General features: G+C 36.6%; 1 non-coding gene and 1 pseudogene across 1 annotated transcript; both read left to right on the top strand.

Moving 5' to 3' along the window:
- Positions 1–22914, top strand: part of LOC132436597 (proteolipid protein 2 pseudogene) — a 106329-nt pseudogene that overhangs the window by 25335 nt on the left and 58080 nt on the right.
- TRNAA-CGC (transfer RNA alanine (anticodon CGC)) lies at positions 10781–10853 on the top strand. The gene has a single exon. It is a non-coding gene; the product is annotated as a tRNA-Ala (tRNA).

The following is a 22914-nucleotide window of genomic DNA, read 5'->3' as shown; positions in this document are numbered from 1 at the left end:
AACATTATATGAAGTGAAAGGAGCCAGTCACAAAGAACCGTATATTTATGACTCCATTTATATGAAATGTCTAGAACAGGCAACTCTATAGGACATACAGTATATTAGTGATTGCCTTAGGGCTGGTGGGATAAAAAAAGACTAGGGAATGACAGATAGGGGGTGTACAGTTTATGGAGTGATGAAGATGTTCTAAAATGGATTGTGATGATGGATTCACAACTCTAAATATATTAAAAGCCATTGAGCTGAACACTTTAAGTGGGTAAATTGTATGTATGTGGATTATAGCTTAGTAAAGCTGTATAAAAAAGTGGGGTTTCATTAAATAAAGTACTATGTTTAAAGGGCTGAAATAGTGCATGACTCATAATTAGTGCTACGTAAGTGTTTGTTATCCACTAGAATATAAACTCCCCAAGGGAATGAGCTTTTTACCTGTTTTGTTACCAAGTTCCTGGCACACAGCTGGCCCTCAAAAATATTTATAAATGAATAAATGATCTGGAGAAATTAGAACTTATTTTTGTAAATGCAATATATACTCATAGCCAAAAAAAAAAGCAGCTAAGAATGTGAAATGCCAAGTAAATGTCCCCTCACTCACTAATCCCACTCTGCTGCTATACCCAGTGATCCATGAGATTTTAACTAGATTTAACTAGATTTTAACAACCAGCTTCTTATTTGGAATAGCTAGAGCCACACCTAATCAGATGCGTCCTAGGGTTTGGAGGTTAAGGAAGTTTAGAAATATATATTTAGGACTCGGGCCAGATGTGTGTTCCCTTCTTTGTTGCAGTTTGGTCCCCAAATTTCTGACTAAACCCAATCTAAAGGCATAGTGTTAGGTTACCAATTTATCCTATACCATGAACTGAAGCATGTTCACTGCTGGAAAATAATCCCAAATACAACATTCAGTTATGTGCAAAAACAAGATAAAACAAAACAATATAGTTTTAGAAAGAATAGAATATTTCAAACCAAGTCAGCTTATTGGTGAAAGTGACAAATTCAGCTCATTCATTTATTTTTGCATCTTATTGAAACTCTATTAAAAGAACAATAAAGGGATTTTTTTGAAGCTAGAAATGCATTAGGACATAAAGGACCAGAAAGGAAACAACAGGAATAAAACTCTGGAAGCTGGAAACAGATGGATGTTTGGCACCTAACCTAGCAGATCTGAGAAAGCTAATTCCTAAACTGGCAGTGGGGAAAACCTAGAAGTAACTCAATTTACAAAGACCTTCCAAAAGACTTGGGAATTGGTGGCATCAGGAATGGCTGGAAGTTGGGGCTCGAAATAGGAAGCTAAGTTGAAACTTCATGAAGCAGTTAAATTCTTAGATGTCTTCCTCAATTCCACATGGCTGGATGACTGTCTTCTCTCACCTGGCAAAATAGTGTAGGTTTATTCTTTGAAGAGGGTAAAATAGAAAGTCCCAGGCCTTAGGCAAACCAGGTACAGCTGTAGGTGAGGGAATTATTCTGAAGACAGAGGTATTAAGTGAACATCTGTAAATTGCATGCTGAATGCTATAAGCCCTCTTTTCTCATTGAGCTCAGAGAACTCTGGCATCTGGACATTACCCTCTAGGAAGGTGATTAGAAGATCTTCTCTGGGGAAAGCAAACCTCTCCAAGAGGAAAAACATAAAGGTATTGATGGAGAGACCCCTCAAATGATTGACCTAGTCAGATCATCCTACACTGAAGCACTACCCGTGTGCTCAGACTCCTGCCAGCTTCTTAGTGCTCTTCTCTTAAATCTGAATTCATAACTAAGGACCACCAGATATTAGAGAAGAGTCTCTGACATGAAAGATAAAAACCAAAACAAATAAACTAAAAAAGAAACTTGGAGAAAACAGAACTATGCATGGAGATGAAAATGTCAAAGAATTAATAGCTTCAGAGAGATAAGAGAATATATTGAATATATAAAAGAACAGGATGATAAAAAGAGAGCTCTTGGAAAATGAAAATGTGATGGTATAAATGAAAACCTAAATAGAAAAATTGAAAAACAAAATTTAGAAACTCTTCCAGAAAGTAGAGCAAAAAAGCCAGAAATGAAAAATTGGAAAGGAAAGTTAAGAAAACTAGAGCACCAGCCCTAGACATCCAACATACACATCTAATACGAGTTCCAGAAAGACAACAGAGAAAATGGAATGACAGAAATCATCAAAGAAATAATTAAAATTTTTTTCTAGAAATGAATAATACAAAATTTTTAATTGAAAAGGCCCAGCACTGTGAATAAAAATACTCACCCCAAAGCATACCATTGTGAAATTTATTAAAATTAGGGGTAAAGAGAGGATTCTACAAGCTATTGGAGAGAAAAAAACAGGTCACATACAAAGAATCAAGAACCAGAACAGATTTAAACTTCTCAATAGCAACACTGAAATCTAGAAGATAATGGAGAAATGCCTTCAAATTTTTGAGGGAAAATTATTTCCAAGTGATAATTCTAGATCCAACTAAACTATCAATCAAGTGGAAAGGTCAAGTAAAGACATTTTCATTCATGTGGGGTCTCAAAGATTCACCTTCCATGCATTCTTTCTCAGGAAACTATGAGAGGATGTACTTCATTAAAACAAAGGGGGAAATCACAAACATGCAAGATATAGAGTACAGGAAACAAAGGGTCCAACACAATAGAGAGGCAAACAGAATCCTCAGAATGATGATGAAGAAATAGTCCAAGATAATGCCTAGCTATCAAGGATAGATGGCAACAAGCCAGAAAGTTCAGGGAAGGATTCTTAAGAAGATTAAATTTATGGAACACCTGTTGCATGTCAAATGTGTTAAGAGATTTAGACAATTAGTGGAGACCTTGGAGTTGAATTAGTGAAAATATAGAGAAAGCAAGCAAAAGAAACTATACAATGATTAATCCTAAAGAAACTAAAGAGTGATACAGAAAAGAAAAAGTAATAATAATTTCCCTATATGGCTTGACTGTGAATAGTATTTGCATAATACATATATTATATTACATATATTATATAATTATGTATTATATACATTTATGTATAATATGGATCTAACAAAAATTACAATGTAACTGCATTGGGAGGATGGAGGGATGGGAAGGATGCAAGGATGTTGTGGGAACACAGGAGTCAGGGTGACAGAGATCTAAATCTTTGTCCTCCATAATGGAGTTCCAATTATAGTGTCTAAAACTAAAAAAATCATAAAATAGTAGTATAAGTTTATTATTTACATAAATAGAGATAAATAGCAAAATTACTAGATAACAGGGGAATTAGTGGAAGAGAACTAATTTTCCTAATAAGCCTTATAGAACTAGTTGGCTCTTTCAACTATATGCGTGTATAAATATTTTTTTAATTAATTAATTAATTAATTTTTGACTGCATTGGGTCTTCATTGCTGTGCATGGGCTTTCTCTAGTTGCTGTGAGCAGGAGCTACTCTTCGTTTTGGTGCGCGGGCTTCTCATTGCGGTGGCTTTCCTTGTTGCGGAGCACAGGCTCTAGTTGCACGCGGACTTCAGTAGTTGTGGCGTGTGGGCTCAGTAGTTGTGGCTTGCGGGCTCTAGAATGCAGGCTCAGTAGTTGTGGCACATGGGCTTAGTTGCTCTGAGGCATGTGGGATCATCCTGGACCAGGGATGGAACCCGTGTCCCCTGCGTTGGCAGGCAGATTCTTAATCACTGCACCACCAGGGAAGTCCCTGCATGCATAATATTGACAAAAGTAAAAGTAAAGTTTATACTGGTGCTGTGGAGGATAAAACATGAATAAGATCGGGTCCCTCAAATTGCTCATTGTCAAGCTGGGGGAAGAGAGATATTCAGCTATTGTGTATGAGACTAAATGTGACATGTGCTCTAAGAGGTTAGAATAGAAAGCTGTGAGAACCCTGAGGAGAGAGAAAGTACAGGCTTTAGAGATAAACAATTTGGAAATAAAACGTTTTTTAGTGTCAGGTCTGTAAGGAAATGGGGGAATTTTAGCAGGTATAGATTAGTGTGGTGGGTATCCCAGGTAAAGGGATTGTGTGAGTAAAGGCAGACAGGCAGAAAAGCTATGCTCTTGTCCAAGGAGGAAAGCATAATCTGATTTGATGGAGTATGCCATGCAAGCAAGATGTGCTGAGAAATAAGGCTGCGGAGGGAAGTGGAGGATATACCTTTGGATGACCTTGAAAACTCCATTAAAGCTTTTGGAAGGCAATGGGAAATTGTTAACTTTTTGTAGCAGGGAATTGGTATGATCTGAGCTGTAGTTTAGGAAGATTATCTGGCAGCAATACATGAGTTGAATTGGAAAGAGAAACAAAAAGAAGGCAAGGAAATAAGGAGGAACCCAATTCAATAACCCAGGGCAGAGGTATGAGGGTCTGAACTTGAACAGGATTGGTGGAAATTGAAAGGCAGGGATGGATAGGAGACATTTCAGAGGTAACAGTTAAACCTGCTTTTAACAATGTATTGGGACTTCCCTGGTGGTCCAGTGGTTACAAATCCGCCTTCAAATGCAGGGGATCTGGGTTTGAGTCCTGGTCGGGAACTAAGATCCCACATGCCACAGGGCAACTAAGCCTGCGTGCTCTGGAGCCCACACACCACAACTAAAGACCCGATGCAGCCAAATAAATAAATAAATAAAATATTGGGACTTCCCTGATGGTGCAGTGGTTAAGAATCCACCTGTCAGTGCAGGGGACACGGGTTCGAGCCCTGGTCGGGGAAGATCCCACATGTTGTGGAGCAACTAGGCTCGTGTGCCACAACTACTGATCCTGCGCTCTAAAGCCCGCGAGCCACAACTACTGAGCTCCCGTGCCGGAACTACTGAAGCCCACACGCCTAGAGCCCGTGCTCTGAAACAAGAGAGGCCACCACAGTGAGCAGCCCGCGCACCACAACAAAGAGTAGCCACGACTCGCCACAGCTAGAGAAAGCCCGTGTGCGGCAACAAAGACCCAAAGCAGCCCAAAATAAATAAATTAATTAATTTTTTAAAAAAAGCCAACTAGTTAATAAGACTTAGAACATCCTGATTTTGTACAAATGCTTGATGTGTTAATATTTTCTTATATCTTATTTCAGTTGGCTTTTTAAATGCGTAGTTACTATACTGTTGACAGAGGACTTCAAAAAGAACTTAATTATGCTTTACTTTTTTCATCTCATCATTCTTGTGAGCCAAAATTATTTTTAAATAAATCAAGAGACAAGCCCACAGTTAACATCATACACCAAAGTGAAAAGCTGAAAGCTTTTCCTCCAAAATCAGGAGCAAGACAAGGATACCCATTCCCACTGCTTTGATTTGACATAGTATTGGAAGTTCTAGCCAGAGAAATTAGTCAAGAAAAAGAAAGAAAGGCATCCAAACTGCAAAGGAAGTAGTAAAACTGTCACTATTTGCAGATGACTTAATATTACATACAGAAAACCCTAAAGACTCCATCAAATAACTGTTAGAACTAATAAACAAATTCAGTAAAGTTGTAGAATACAAAATCAATATCCAAAAATCTGTTGCATTTCTATACACTAATAATGAACTATCAGTAAGAGAAATTAAGAAAACGATCCCATTTATAATCTTATAAAAAAGAATAAAATACCTACGAACAACTTTAACCAAGGCAGTGAAAGACCTCCTCATAATAATTAATTGGCAGGTCTGTAACATTTAACCACTACCGGGGCTACACACCTAGTCACACTGACTTCAGTCTCTCCCATATTCCCAAATCTACCCATCATTCACAACATTGCCCGATAAATGTTCCTGTTTAATATTTAATCACCCATTCAAATTTATATAGTGGTTCCCTAATGCCTGCCCCGCCAAAATTACAAATTTTCTGCTCAGTATTCAAGGCCAACAACACCTGGTCCCAGTCCCAACACCTGGTCTGCAGCTTTGCTGTCGGTGACCTCTAACACCACACCTCCACTCCAATCTGCCTGACCTCCTTATTATCCCCTACTCTCAACAATGCACCCTTTGCAGTTCAGTGTTTTGCCTTCAGGCTTTTCCTACCTGGAATTCTCTCCCTTGACCTTCTCCCTTATTCAAATTCCTACCTACCCTTTAAGGCTGACTCAGTTTCTACCTTCTCCATTACCTCCTCTCCCAGGGACTTCAGAGAAAGTTGATCTCTGTGTTTGCTACTGTTATATAGCATTTAGAGTCTACACCATATAATTTGACATTTAACTATCTGTTTATTTTTACATGTGCTGCCTCCCTCTCCTTTCCAAGCAGGCTATCATTTCCTGGAGAACAAGTTAACTCTATCATGTACTTCTCCTGATTCCCTCTACCTTTACTCTCTGCATTAGTCAGAATTATTTTGGTTGCAAGTGACAGAATCCCAATTCAAATTAGCTTAAATGAAAAAGGGATTTTTTTTTTTTACTCAATGTAAGTAAAGAAGCTATGGGTAGAGCAGAGTTTAGAAGCACACTTGACCTCAGGTGTTTAAACAACATCATCACAAGTCACTCTCCATCTCTTGGCCCTGCTTTCCTCTGAGAAAATGAGCTCGGGGAGTATTAGCAAAGGTGGCCAGAAGCAACTCGGAAGGTACATCTTAAGGGCTTAGTAAACTGGGCAGAAAGAAGACATATTTTTCTCCCCTGTTTTAGAAAAGACCCAAGGCTTACTCTCATTGGCCTGGAGAGGATCACATACTCACTCCTGAACCAATCACAGCAACTCTGATTAATTAGGCCCCGGTCGCATGATCAAGCCTTGAACTGGAAAGAGGCGGTAGAGCCAGGGTCTCACGTTGATGCAGACCATGCCCACCGAGAAAGGTTCAGGTATACTATTCCAAAGGAAAATCTGGACATCGTTTACCCAAAGAAGTGGAAATGATTCTGGGCAGGCAGAAATAACCGATGACTGCAGACACGTCCCATGTCCAATGTCATTTAGAACATTATAAAAGCTCTTTCAAATAAGATCAACTTTCTGAGCTGTTAAATTGTATTTATTTTTGATAGATGCGTGGTATTTATTTTTGATAAATGCACTGTGGTAAATGCGTGGATGGGCAAAATGCGGCATCTAGGAGAGTGGCAAGTCATCTTTTTATTCTCCGTATGTAAACATTGGAAGTCATGGCAAGCATAACTTGTGGTAAAATAGTATCACCAAAAGAATTCTCTTTGCTTAAAGCAAATTTGAAAAGGGCTGATTAATGCACTACAAAGCATCTTAAAATCAAGCATTTTGTTCTTATTTCCTGTGCTGTAAGAGCCTGAGGAACTTCAAGAATAAAGACCTTCACATTGTGGAGAATTCGAAATAGAAAACAAATTTAGTGATAAGTCATAATAACCTAGTTATAAAAAAGTAACAGTAATTTAGCTCTAATGTTTAGTCACCATTACAGAAGTAAATACTCTTTTATTTCTATTCTCTTCAGGTGTTGTCAGAATCCCTGTCCCCACTCCCTCCTCAGGAAATTAGACACAAGTTGAACATACGCCTTGGTGGCTGTCACCATGGGAAGGCAGGACATCGATGGTGGGGGAGAACGTGGCAGCCTTGAATGGTAAAATGGATGCAGTTGTACAAGTAAGTCATTAACAGGGCAGATGCCAATTTGTTGAGAACTGCCTTATTAACTAGAGAGAACCTAGAATCAAAAGTTCAATTTGGATGAGTTCATCACTCACCTCAAGAGAAAAATACAGGAAAAAAAGCATTAGGTTGTATTTCACTAGAAGCTGGAAGCTAGAAGCCAGATGATATGATGGGTGGTGACCAAACGGCAGCACAATACCCTTGCCACAAATTAATTAAGTGAATAAACAACCAAAGGTGTTTATTAAAACCAATCAACAAATTTGGTTAATATGGCCTGGGATAGAGCTAAAACTGAAAGTGATAGTCCCCAGAGTAATGAAAAATCCCAGATTAAACAGTTCAGTTAATGATCCACATGACAGAAAAAAGCATCTGTGCTAATTTTAAACTAAAGTAGAGCGGAGAGTGGAGAATAAGAAAATAAGGAGAAAAATTGGAACTTTGAAGTCAGACAGATTCGAAGTCAATTTTTCACCACTTACTAGGCATAACCTTGGTGAAGTTTTGCATTCTTTCCAATCCTCAGTTTCTCTTTTTTTAAAATAGGGAACAATTTATGACAGTATATACCTCATAAATTGTTCTAAGGATTAAATGAGAAAGTGCATGAGAGATATTTAGTACAATACCTGGAATATAGTAAGTGCTAATTAATTTTCAGTGACTATTACTATTATTATTCATTCTAAGGTGAGTTATTTGAAGAAAAGGATGAACCATCAAAATAACTTTGTTTTATGGAAGCAGGATTAGAGACAAACTGAGCAGGTTCAAAGGGTTCAAAATCTTGACAGTAAACTTGCAAGCATAAATCAAGACGGTTCCGACTAGATTCTGCAGCAAAGAAGGAACAGTTTCCCTCCAAGGGGATGAGGGTCAGCCTTGCATCCTTTTGTAAAATCAGAGATTGTGGTGTCTTGTTCACATCTGTACCATGTGTGCCTGTATCCCAGCACACTTGTGGAATGAAAGGAAGAATGCTCTAGGACACACTCGTGAGGACGTATGTCCCCTCCAAAATCATGAAATGATTCTGTAAGTGTCAGAATTTAATAGACAACCCGTAGTTTCTAGAAAAGGAGCGATCATGATAACAATACCCATTTCCCTAAAGGATTGTTGTGTCTGAATGAAACGGCCTAGCAGCACAAGGAGCCCTAGAAATTGTGAGTCATTGTGTTACTCTCAGTTTCTATGCTTCTGTTGCTTCTAGAATACTGGAGCTTTGTGCAAAGATAAGGCAGAATGGGCTGACCCCAGAATCTGGGGTCAGATTCAAAGTATGATTCATTTTCAAATTCAAATCAAATGAGTGTATACTCAGTCTCCACAAATCAAAGCTACTTCAGGTAGCTTTAAGTACTTGGGCTTGTTTCCCTTGTTGTTGCCTGTTGTGGTTGCTGTTGTTTAGCATTACTGTGGTGTACCTTCTCTCCATGTTCGAAGCTCCTACTGGCTGCCATTTGGGAACATTATTTAAATGTGCATTGACACTGTTTTCATATAAAACAGTGACAACAACAAATTTTAATCCATCTACTTTAACATTTAAAAAGATCATATACATTGGAAAGCAGTATACAAAGACATAAAAAAAAAGTCAATTAGCTCTTAACACACAGCTAAATGCTGCCTAAATAAGATTTAACAGTGGTTAGTGATTGAAACTGAACTATAAAGTTCAATAGGTTCCCATGACGTAGCTGTCACGTGATTTTTACAGGTGATATGCATGAGAAATGACGTCCTCTTTTAAATGCAGAGCCTATTCTATAACTACTAAACAATTAAATGTTGGCTTAAAATTATTGGGAAATAGAAGGATAAAAGAGAACATAGGTTAAAAAGATTAATATGATAAAAATAAAAAATAGATGACAAATAAACATGAAATTGCAAGAAATAAGGGTGATTAAAGGAGAGAATAAAGAAAAGTTTAATGGGTTTTTGCTGAACCTGCCTTTTGGAAGAGGAATGGTGAGATGAAGGGTTTGGGGAAGGGTAGGGAGGATCCTCTAGCCCTCCATATCAAAGAGAAACCAAGATTTTAAGCCCAGAGCCTAGAATTCTCTTGGGACTCTATACAGACCAGCATGCCACCGTAATTACAGAAGGTGTCATCTGACCAACCTCAGGCTGCAATGTTAGGCTAGTGGTGTGAAACAAAATTTTACTTTCTTAACATCCTTTAAATAGGTGTTACTTCCCTTAATAGCACTGCTGTGCTTGGTCAGGGAAGGAAGGATAAACCTAAATCCTCACTCAATAGCTTTAATAATGTTCCATCTATTATTTTTAAGTCTATACATTTTCCCGTTTCTCTAAAATCCTCTAACTTCTTAAAGGCCTATAAGTTTACATAGTTTTTTTCCTTCTTACCTAGATGGTTACAGAGTATTTTTAATTTGTTTAAGTAGAAACACTGAATAGTTATTAAAAGTTCTTTAGATCTTGCCTTTAGAATGCATAATTTATATAATTCTAAATTTTAGTTATCTTATAATCAGGACAAAATTAATTTCCTTTTAATTTGTGTGGCGCCTAGTTTTCAGGGTTGTTGTTGTTGTTTTTGGTTATGACTGAATATCACAGCTAATATAGTGAGGAAGAAAAAACATATTTTGTGATCAAATCTAAATTTAATTTAAATGTTTTCCCTGGGGGTAAAATAAGGGATGAAAAATTAAGTTATACGTGCCTCTAATTCTGGTGACAGTTTAAATGGATGATATTTCAGTTTTGAATGAAGCTTGCATCTAATATCCAACATTTATTAAATAAATAAAGCAACCCTCCTAGAGAATAACAGAAATTAAGAGTAACGTTCTGCAAATAAAATGATGAATTAACTATTGCTAGTTACATTTATGTTTATATTCTTTTTTTTTTAAGATGATAACTACAGTCATAAATTGACTTGTATAGCACCTCAGTATAGCACCTCTTTGGGCCTTTCCACATGGTCCACTGACATCACTTATGATCATCTGTCCTTTCACCTTTAATCTATGTTGGGGTCTTGAGTTACTGCTCCTTCAGCATATTTATCAACATAAACTTTCATAGTTTTCCTGGTAGTCTGAGAAGAGGACTAACAGCCCTTGAGGCTTCTTAGGCTCTTAGACATCTACAGGATTCTTCCCTACCTCACAATAAAAATTGAGTGCTTGGGACTTCCCTGGTGGCACAGTGGTTAAGACTCTGTGCTCGCAACACAGGGGGCCCGGGTTCGATCCCTGGTCAGGGAACTAGATCCCACATGCATGCCGCAACTAAGAGTTCACATGCCACAACTAAGGAGCCTGCATGCCACAACTAATACCTGGCGCAATACCAAATAAGTAAATTTTTAAAAAATTACCAAAAAAAATACCAAATAAGTAAATTTTAAAAAAATTGAGTGCTCTACCAGATTTTGGCTTTTATATCAACTCTCATGGACACAGAATGTAGATAATGGGGAAAGACTTTTTTCAGTACTACAAAGGGTATCTAATCTCTCAGGTTAATTTTGAAAAATATTTTGTATGTCTTATTTCTTTTTGTATTTTAAAAGACAATCTGGTGTTTTCTAAAATTGTCCACTTGACTCAGATAAGTCCTCTGTGTTTCGTTACATTTTAGACTAGCTCATTGAAAGTGACAGAAAATGCCAAAGATTCAAAATCTCCCAAACACTTAAAGGTTGTAAGTTATTCGTATGATTATCTACTTGAGAATATTTTGGGGGGAAAGGCATAAAAGAAAGTACAGTGTGGTTAAAAACAAACAAACATACTTTAGGTTCAGAAAGAACTGGGTTTGAGTCCCTGTGCTGTCACACACTGGCTGTGTGACTTTAACTGGTTACTTAATGTCACTGACCTCCCTCTCCTCAACTGTAAAACAGAATAGTAAAACCTAGCTCATAGGGTTGATGTGCAGACTAAATAAGTTAAATGAAAAACACAAAAAATGCCCAATTTAGCAAATGACACAAGAACATGTTCAATAAATGGCAACCAATATTATTATTATTTTTTATAACGTATATCCTGTCTCCTTCCAGAAAGTGTCAGAAGCAGCCTTTTCTTTCTTTCTTTTTTTTTTTTTAAAGAAGATGTTGTAGGTAGGAGTTTATTAATTAATTTATTTATTTTTGCTGTGTTGCGTCTTCATTTCTGTGTGAGGGCTTTCTCTAGTTGTGACAAGCAGGGGCCACTCTTCATCATGGTGCACGGGCCTCTCACTATGGCGACCTCTCTTGTTGCGGAGCACAGGCTCCAGATGCGCAGGCTCGGTAGTTGTGGCTCACGGGCCCAGTTGCTCCGCGCCATGTGGGATCTTCCCAGACCAGGGCTCGAACCCGTGTCCCCTGCATTAGCAGGCAGATTCTCAACCACTGCACCACCAGGGAAGCCCGACAACCAATATTATTAAAAACATATTAAGAGAAGGAAGAAATATCTAAGGCAGGACTCTATTTATAATGTAGGCTACCACCATCTGGACAGTTTTTCCCAATTTCCTCTATCCAGTCTTGGAAAAAAATTTTTTGGAGTAAGGATAAAAGCTCTCTCTATATATATAAATATATACTTTTACACAAATATTAGAAAAAATTAATTTTAGTTTGGGAACAAAACACTCTGTGCATTAAAAGTGGTGCTTAAATCTTATTTTCAGATAGCTGTATGTGTTTAATGTTCCTTCTCTGCACTAAACTGAGAATGAAGGAAGATACTGAATCAAAGCACATAGCAAAATATAACCAGAACCAGAATCAGAAGACACTGAAAGACAAAGGAAAACTGAACACTTCATTCCAATACCTTAAAACATTATTCTTAGTTTCCCTCTTAGGTCAGGCAACAAAATACAAATGTTGCTTAGTTTCAGGCTCAAGGTTGATCTCCTAAATGAAGCCAATAATAAATGTCAGGAAAATTTAATAGATTAGCCTACCCTACATTGTATCCAGTAAGTTTTATGGGAGAAATTACCCCTCTTTGAGGAAAGGAGTAAAATGTTACTTCATTTCTAACACAATCACTAAAAATCACCTTGGAACTGGAGGCTTGTGAAATAGATATTCACCAACAAAATGAATTGCAAAGAGGCTGAACTGCTTGATTAAAATAAGAAGATGAAATTTTCAATTATTTGTAGAAGCTGCATTCACAGTATAACAAAAAACATTATTGCCACAAGAGAAATGCTTTCAAGAATCAGTGTTGGGAATCCCTTGTTGCCAGTGGTTAGGACTCATCAATTTCACTGCTGTGGCCCAGGTTTAATCCCTGGTTGGGGAACTATGATCCCGCGTAGTGAGGCCAAAAAAAAAAAAAAAAAAAAGACTCAGTGTTCTTTCACTAATATAAATAACACTATTTTGGCAGTTCAGATCATTTAGAATCCAAGAAAGAAAAGAACATTATCAGTAACATCTGCTGTGATCAAAAGACAGCATGATCAAAAGACAGCAATGTCAAATTCTCTTTTCCTGAAGCCCTGACTGAGATGAACCATGATGTTCCCAGGATTAGTCACCTAAAGTGTTTCATAGTTCTTTATAGCATGTGAATTTTCTTAGATTAGTTCAAATTTACAAGGAGTTTCTACCTGAGTTATTCCTTAAGGGTTCTATGTAGAATTATTTACAATGGAGTTGGTCTTTTTTCCCCAGAGTTGAGGCATCCTAGTGGCTTGAGAATTATTTCCTTAGAAATACTTCTCAGGGACTTCCCTGGTGGAGCAATGGTTAAGAATCTGCCTGCCATTGCCTGGGACATGGGTTCAGTTCCTGGTCCGGGAAGATCCCATGTCCCACAGAGCAACTAAGCCCATGCACCACAGCTACTGAGCCTGCACGCCTAGAGCCCATGCTCCGCAACAAGAGAAGCCCACGCTCGATGCAACTAGAGAAAGCCTGTGTGCAGCAACAAAGACTCAACACAGCCAAAAATAAATAAAATTAAAAAAAAAAAGAATGACCACAAAATTTTAGGTGATAAGCAACTGCAAACCAAAACTCTATAATAGATATATACACAAAAAAGAAAAAGGAATCCAACATAACACTAAAGAGTCATCAAATCACAAGAGAAGAGAACAAAAGAAGGAGAAAGGGGAAAAAAGACCTACAGAAACATTCAAAACAGTCAACAAAATGGCAATAAGAACATACATATCAATAATTACCTTAAATATAAGTGGACTAAGTGCTCCAACCAAAAGACATAGAGTAGCTGAATGGATACAAAAACAAGACCCGTATATATAATACCTACAAGGGACTCACTTCAGATGTAGAGACACATACAGACTGAAAGTGAGGGGATGGAAAAAGGTATCCCATGCAAATAGAAATCAAAAGAAAGCCAAAGTAGCAATACTTATATCAGACAAGATAGATTTTAGAATAAAGACTTTACAAGAGACAAAGAAGAACACTACATAAGGATCAAGGGATCAATCCAAGAAGAAAATATAACAATTGTAAATATATATGCACCCAACATAGGAGCACCTAAATATATAAGGCAAATATTAACAGACATAAAAAGAGAAATCGACAGTAACACAATAATAATAGGGGACTTTAACACCCCACTTACATCAATGGACAGATCATCCAGACAGAAAATCAATAAGAAAACACAGGCCTTAAATAACACATTATACAAATAGACTTAAATGATATATAGAGAGCATTCCATCTGAAAGCAGCAGAACACACATCCTTTTCAAATGCATATGGAACATTCTCCAGGACAGATCACATGCTAGGCCACAAAACAAGCCTCTGTAAATTTAAGAAAATTGAAATCATGTCAAGCATCTTTTCTGACAACAACTATGAGACTAGAGATCAACTACAAGAAAAAAATTTCAAAAAACACAAACACATGGAGGCTAAACAATATTCTACTAAATAACCAACAGATCACTGAAGAAATTAAAGAGGAAATTTTAAAGTACATAGAGACAAATGAAAATGAAAACATGATGATCCAAAACCTATGGGACACAGCAAAAGCAGTTCTAAGAGGGAAGTTTATAGCGATACAAACTTACCTCAGGAAACAAGCAAAATCTCAAATAAACAACCTAATAATTAGATGGGAGTAGAACCATTTACAAAGCTGGTAAACTGGGAGACTGTTAGTTTGAGAAGGAAAATAAAAGTTAATGTAAGGTGAGTCTTTCTGTGAAAAGAAATATTTTTAAAATACCTTTAAAAAATGAAAGCTCTATCAAGACTTTCCTTCTGAAAGTATGTTCTAAGTCTTTTTCTTTGGTACAGTGTTGTTTTAGTGTATCCTTCAGACTTCTTTTAAATTATTTATTACTTTGAAGTTTCTATAGATAATTATAATAAATCATAAATAAATAGTTACCACCCACTCTTACTGCAAAGGTGAGAATTTACAATCACATCAAAAAGTATAAAATACCTAGGAATAAACTCAACCAAGGAGGTGAAACACCTATACTCTGAAAACTATAAGACTTTGATGAAGAAAACTGAAGAAAGATATCCTATGTTCATGGATTGGAAGAATCCATATTGTTAAAATGTCCATGCTACCCATAGCAATCTACAGATTTAATGCAATCCCTATCAAAATACCCATGACATTTTTCACAGAATTAGGACAAATAATCCTAAAATTCATATGGGACTGCAAAAGACCCTGAGTTGCCAAAGCAATCTTGAGAAAAAAGAACAAAGCTGGAAGTATCATGCTCCCCCAATTTGGACTACACTACAAAGCTACAGTAATCAAAGCAGTATGATACTGGCACAAAAACAGACGCATAGATCAATGGAACAGGATAGAGAGCCCAGAAATAAGCCCATGCACATATGGTCAATTAATCTATGACAAAGGAGGCAAAAATATCCAATGGGGAAGAGACAGTCTCTTAGGTAAGTGGTGTTGGGAAAACTGGACAGCTACATGTGAAAGAATGAAATTAGAACATTTTCTCACACCTAAACTCAAAATGGATTAAAGACCTAAATATAAGGCTGGAAACCATAAAACCCCTAGAAGAAAATGTAGGTAGTCCACTCTGACATAAGTCTTAGCAATATTTTTTTGGATCTGTCTCCTCCGGCAAGGAAAACAAAAGCAAAAATAAACAAATGGGGCCTAACTGAACTTAAAAGCTTTTGCTGAGTGAGGGAAACTATCAGAAAAATGGAAAGACAACCTACTGAATGGGACAAAATATTTTCAAATGATGTGTCTGATAAGGGATTAATATCCAAAATATATAAAGGACTCATAAGCTCAATATCAAAAACCAAGGAACCCAATTAAAAAATGGGCAGAAGACCTGAATAGTCATTTTTCCAAAGAAGACTTACAGATGGCCAACAGGCACATGAAAAGATGATCAACATCACTATCAGGAAAATGCAAATCAAAACCATGATGAGTTATCACCTCATAGCTGTCAGAATGGCTATTGTCAAAAAGAAAACAGGTAATAAATGTTGGCAAAGATGTGGAGAAAAGGGAACCCTAGTACACTGTTGGTGGAAATGTAAATTGATACAGCCACTATGGAAAACAGTATGGAGGTTCCTCAAAAAACTAAAAATAGAAATACCATGCTATCCAGGAATTCCACTCCTGTGTATTTAACTGAAGAAAAAGAAAACACTAATTCAAAAAGATACATACACCCCCAATGTTCACAGCAGCATTATTTACAATAGCCAAGAAATGGAAGCAACCTAAGTATCCATCAACAGTGGAATGGATAAAGATGTGGTATATTTATATACACTGGAATATTAGTCATAAGAATGAAAATTTGCCATTCACAACATGGATGGACCTGGAGGAACTTAAACTTAATAAAGTAAGTCAGACAAAGACAAATACTCTATGTTTTCATTTATATGTGGAATCTTAAAAAATAAAACAAATGAACAAATATAACAAAACAGAAACAGACTCATAAATTCAGAGAACAAATTAGTGGTTACCAGTGGGAAGAGGGGAGGAGAGGGGAGGGGCAAGATAGGTGAAGGGGATTAAGAGGTATAAGCTACTAGGTATAAAATAAATAAGATACAAGCATGTAGTTAATGTGCAGCACAGGGGATATAGCCAATATTTTATAATAACTTTAATTTGAATATACTCTATAAAAATATTGAATCACTATGTTGTATATCTGAAACTAATATAACATTGTAAACCAGCTATCCTTTAATTAAAAAACAAATGAAATAAAATTATGATGTACAAAACAACAAAACAAACAAAAAAACAAAGAAATCTCAGAAGATTAGAAAAAATCTTAAGACAAATTTTTTCAGCCTTTTTCTGAAGTTCCATGATTTTTCAAGGAAATACAATTAATTACATGCTTTTTGAAATCCATATGTCTGTTCTGAGAGTCAGCAAATACAAGCTGGGCTGGTAATGAGCTAACTCATATAACGTTGTTCAGTAGATTTTTAAAGATCACTTAGAGTCGTTTTTGTTTTGAGCTTTAACCACTGCTGAATCTATGAAAATATAAAAAGTTGGTTTCTTCAAAAGAAAAAAAAAAAAACACTTCAAGATGAGAGCTTTTTTTTTTTAAACTCCAAGATCTAATCAGAAAAAGAATTTTAAAAAACAGAGTTTAAACACAGAATCAGTGGCTGTTCATTAGTTCAGACAAAAGATAAGGGTGACATCTAGTGTTCATAGGGAGTATCTGTCATTTTTCATCAATTTACCCCAACTGCAAGATATTGAATGCAACATAAACACTAATGAGAGGGAGCAAATGAAAAAGGTCACTATGGTAGCTGTGATAATAATGGGAAATAGACAAGATGGACTTAATTGATATTTATAGGACATTCCACCCCAAAACAACAGAATACACTTTCTTCTCAAGTGCTCATGGAACATTCTCCAGGATAGATCATATCTTGTGTCACATATCAAGCCTTGGTAAATTTAAGAAAAATGAAATCCTATCAAGTATCTTTTCGAACCATAACGCTATGAGACTAGATATGAATTACAGGAAAATACCTGTAAAAAATACAAACACATGGTGGCTAAACAATACACTACTAATAACCAAGAGGTGACTGAAGAAATCAAACAGGAAATCAAAAAATACCTAGAAACAAATGACAATGAAAATACAATGACCCAAAACCTATGGGATGTAGCAAAAGCAGTTCTAACACGGAAGTTTATAGCAATACAATCCTACCTCAAGAAACAAGAAACATCTCAAAGAAACAACCTAACCTTACACCTAAAGCAATTAGAGAAAGCAGAACAAAAAACCCCCAAAGTTAGCAGAAGGAAAGAAATCGTAAAGATCAGATCAGAAATAAATGAAAAAGAAATGAAGGAAGCGATAGCAAAGATCAATAAAACTAAAAGCTGGTTCTTTGAGAAGATAAACAAAATTGATAAACCATTATCCAGACTCATCAAGAAAAAAAGGGAGAAGACTCAAATCAATAGAATTAGAAAAGAAAGAGAAGTAACAACTGACACGGCAGAAATACAAGGGATCATGAAAGATTACTACAAGCAACTATATGCCAATAAAATGGAAAACCTGGAAGAAATGGACAAATTCTTAGAAATGCACAACCTTCCAACACTGAACCAGGAAGAAATAGAAAATATAAACAGACCAATTATAAGCACTGAAATTGAAACTGTGATTAAAAATCTTCCAACAAACAAAAGCCCAAGACCAGAAAGCTTCACAGGTGAATTCTATCAAACATTTAGAGAAGAGCTAACACTTATCCTTCTCAAACTTTTCCAAAACATAGCAGAGGGAGGAACACTCCCAAACTCATTCTATGAGGCCACCATCACCCTGATACCAAAACCAGACAAAGATGTCACAAGGAAAGAAAACTACAGGCCAATATCACTGATGAACATAGATGCAAAAATGCTCAACAAAATACTAGCAAACAGAATCCAACAGCACATTAAAAGGATCATACACCATGATCAAGTGGGGTTTATCCCAGGAATGCAAGGATTCTTCAATATACACAAATCAATCAATGTGATACACCATATTAACAAATTGAAGGAGAAAAACCATATGATCATCTAAATAGATGCAGAGAACGCTTTCGACAAAATTCAACATCCATTTATAATAAAAACCCTGCAGAAAGTAGGCATAGAGGGAACTTTCCTCAACATAATAAAGGCCATATATGACAAACCCACAGCTAACATCATCCTCAATGATGAAAAACTGAAACCATTTCCACTAAGTTCAGGAACAAGACAAGGTTGCCCACTCTCACCACTATTATTCAACATTGTTTTGGAAGTTTTCGCCACAGCAACAAGAGAAGAAAAAGAAATAAAAGGAATCCAAATCGCAAAAGAAGAAGTAAAGCTGTCACATCTGTTTGCAGATGACATGATACTATACACAGAGAATCCTCAAGATGCTACCAAAAAACTACTAGAGCTAATCAGTGAATGTGGTAAAGTAGCAGGATATAAAATTAATGCATAGATATCTCTTGCATTCCTATACAATAATGATGAAAAATCTGAAAGTGAAATTAAGAAAACACTCCCATTTACCATTGCAACAAAAAGAATAAAATATCTATGAATAAACCTACATAAGGAGAGAAAAGACCTGTATGCAGAAAATTATAAGACACTGATGAAAGAAATTAAAGATGATACAAACAGATGGAGAGATATACCATGTTCTTGGATTGGAAGAATCAACATTGTGATAATGACTATACTACCCAAAGCAATCTACAGATTCAATGCAATCCCTATCAAACCATCAATGGCATTTTTCACAGAACTAGAACAAAAAATTTCACAATGTGTATGGAAACACAAAAGACACCGAATAGCCAAAGCAATCTTGAGAAAGAAAAACCAAGCTGGAGGAATCAGGCTCCTGGACTTCAGACTATATTACAAAGCTATAGTAATCAAGACAGTATGGTGCTGGCACAAAAACAGAAATAGAGATCAGTGGAACCGAACAGAAAGCCCAGAGATAAACCCACGCACATATGGTCACCATATTTTTGATAAAGGAGGCAAGAATATACAATGGAGAAAAGACAGCCCTTCAATATGTGGTGCTGGGAAAACTGCACAGCTACATGTAAAAGAATGAAATTAGAACACTCCCTAACACATACACAAAAATAAACTCAAAATGGATTAAAGACCTAAATGTAAGGCCAGACACTATAAAACTCTTAGAGAAAAACATAGGCAGAACACTCTATGAAATAAATCACAACAAAATCCTTTTTGACCCACCTCCTAGAGAAATGGAAATAAAAACAAAAATAAACAAATGGAACCTAATGAAACTTAAAAGCTTTTGCACAGAAAAGGAAAATGTAAACAAGACGAAAAGACAACCCTCAGAATGGGAAAAATATTTGCAAATGAAGCCACTGACAAAGGATTAATCTCCAAAATTTACAAGCAGCTCTTGCAGCTCAATTTAAAAAAAACAACCCAATCCAAAAATGGACAGAAGACCTAAATAGACATTTCACCAAAGAAAATATACAGATTGCCAACAAACGCATGAAAGAATGCTGAACATCACTACTCATTACAGAAATGCAAATCAAAACTAAAATGAGGTATCACCTCACACCAGTCAGAATGGCCGTCATCAAAATATCTACAAACAATAAATGCTGGAGATGGTGTGGAGAAAAGGGAACCCTCTTGCACTGTTGGTGGGAACGTAAATTTATACAGCCACTATGTAGAACAGTATGGAGGTTCCTTAAAAAACTAAAAATAGAACTACCATACAACCCAGCAATCTCACTACTGGGCATATGCCCTGAGAAAACCATAATTCAAAAAGAGTCATGTACCAAAATGTTCATTGCAGGTCTCTGTACATTAGCCAGGACATGAAAGCAACCTAAGTGTCCATCAACAGATGAATGAATAAAGAAGATTTGGCACATATATAAAGTGGAATATTACTCTGCCATTAAAGGAATGAAATTGAGTTATTTGTAGTGAGGTGGATGGACCTAGAGACTGTCATACAGAGTGAAGTAAGTCAGAAAGAGAAAAACAAATACTGTATGCTAACACATACATATGGAATCTAAAAAAAAAAAAAAAGGTCATGAAGAGCCTAGGGGCAGGACGGAAAGAAAGCCGCAGACCTATAAGGCAATGGACTTGAGGACACGGGGAGGGGAAACGGTAAGCTGGGACGAAGTGCGAGAGTGGCACAGACATATATACACTACCAAATGTAAAATAGATAGCTAGTGGGAAGCAGCTGCATAACACAGGGAGATCAGCTCGGTGCTTTGTGATCACCTAGAGGGATGGGATAGGGAGGGTTGGAGGGAGATGCAAGAGGGAGGAGATATGGGGATATATGTATTCATAAAGTTGATTCACTTTGTTATATAGCAAAAACTAACACAACATTGTAAAGAAATTATACTCCAATAAAGATGATTTAAAAAAAAAACACACATGGTGTTATGGGGATGGATGGTGGTGATGGCTGCACAACAATGTGAAAGTATTTAATACCACTGAACTGTACACTTAAGATTGGTAAATTTTATATTATGTTTAACACAATTTAAAAAAGGAAGAAAAGAATATATGGTAGACCTAGATTTTATATTTCTTGTGTACCCAATCAGGAACTAGGATATAGCCTAGAATATAGTCCTATACATATATCCTTAGAAAATACTTAGTAGTAATTTGATAATTATTAGCATCGTGATTTTTTTTTTTTTTCTGTACGCGGGCCTCTCACTGCTGTGGCCTCTTCCGTTGCGGAGCACAGGCTCCGGACGCACAGCCTCAGCGGCCATGGCTCACGGGCCCAGCCGCTCCGCGGCATGTGGGATCTTCCCGGACCGGGGCACGAACCCGTTTCCCCTGCATCAGCAGGCGGACTCTCAACCACTGCGCCACCAGGGAAGCCCAGCATCATGATTTAAATTAGTAGATATAGTACAGGAACAAATTTTATTCTGTATGTGACTTGCTTTTCATATGATGGTATACAATTAATTTTGTTTACTTCTCACCAACCATTTTGTACCTTGCAATTTGGAGTTTAATCCTCAGCATTAAAACGTTTTTGGTATTACTTCCTGTTCAGGACAAAAATCAGAAAAATAAAAGGTATTTGTTTAATTTAAATAATAATAATAATGGGAAATAGATGCATAATTTCTGAGAGCTCAGATCCCTAATCTGGTTTCAGAGACTCAGGAATGGCACCCTGAGTAGCTACTTCCTGAGCTGATTTGCAAATAAATTCTTTTTTATTCTTTTTGTTGCAGTGGTAAATAGGAGTGTTTCCTTAATTTCACTTTCAGATTTTGTATCATTAGTGTATAGGAATGCAAGAGATTTTGTGCATTAATTTTGTGTCCTGCTACTTTACCAAATTCATTGATTAGCTCTAGTAGTTTTCTGGTAGCATCTTTAGGATGCTCTATGTATAGTATCATGTCATCTGCACACAGTGACAGTTTTACTTCTTCTTTTCCAATTTGGATTCCTCTTATTTCTTTTTCTTCTCTTATTGCTGTGGCTAAAAGTTCCAAAACAATGTTGAATAATACTGGTGAGAGTGGACGACCTTGTCTTGTTCCTGATCTTAGTGGAAATGATTTCATTTTTTCACCATTGAGAATGATGTTGGCTGTGGGTTTGTCATATATGGCCTTTATTATGTTGAGGTAGGTTCCCTCTATGCCTACTTTCTGGAGGGTTTTTAATCATAAATGGGTGTTGAATTTTGTCAAAAGCTTTTTCTGTACCTATTGAGATGATCATATGGTTTTTCTCCTTCAATTTGTTAATATGGTGTATCACATTGATTGATTTGCATATATTGAAGACTCCTTGCATCCCTGGGGTAAACCCCACTTGATCATGGTGTATGATCCTTTTAATGTGCTGTTGGATTCTGTTTGCTAGTAGTTTGTTGAGGATTTTTGCATCTATGTTCATCAGTGATATTGGCCTGTAGTTTTCTTTCCTTGTGACATCTTTGTCTGGTTGTGGTATCAGGGTGATGGTGGCCTCGTAGAATGAGTTTGGGTGTGTTCCTCCCTCTGCTATATTTTGGAAGAGTTTGAGAAGGATAGGTGTTAGCTCTTCTCTAAATGTTTGCTAGAATTCGCCTGTGAAGCCTTCTGGTCCTGGGCTTTTATTTGTAGAAATATTTTTAATCACAGTCTCAATTTCAGTGCTTTTGATTGGTCTGTTTATATTTTCTATTTCTTCCTGGTTCAGTTTCAGAAGGTTGGGCTTTTCT

The sequence above is a fragment of the Delphinus delphis genome, chromosome 13, assembly GCF_949987515.2.
Source record: "Delphinus delphis chromosome 13, mDelDel1.2, whole genome shotgun sequence".
In the NCBI taxonomy this organism is placed as follows: domain Eukaryota; kingdom Metazoa; phylum Chordata; class Mammalia; order Artiodactyla; family Delphinidae; genus Delphinus; species Delphinus delphis.
The sequence above is the reverse complement of the archived record's forward strand: the minus strand, read 5'-3'. Positions and strand labels throughout refer to the sequence as shown.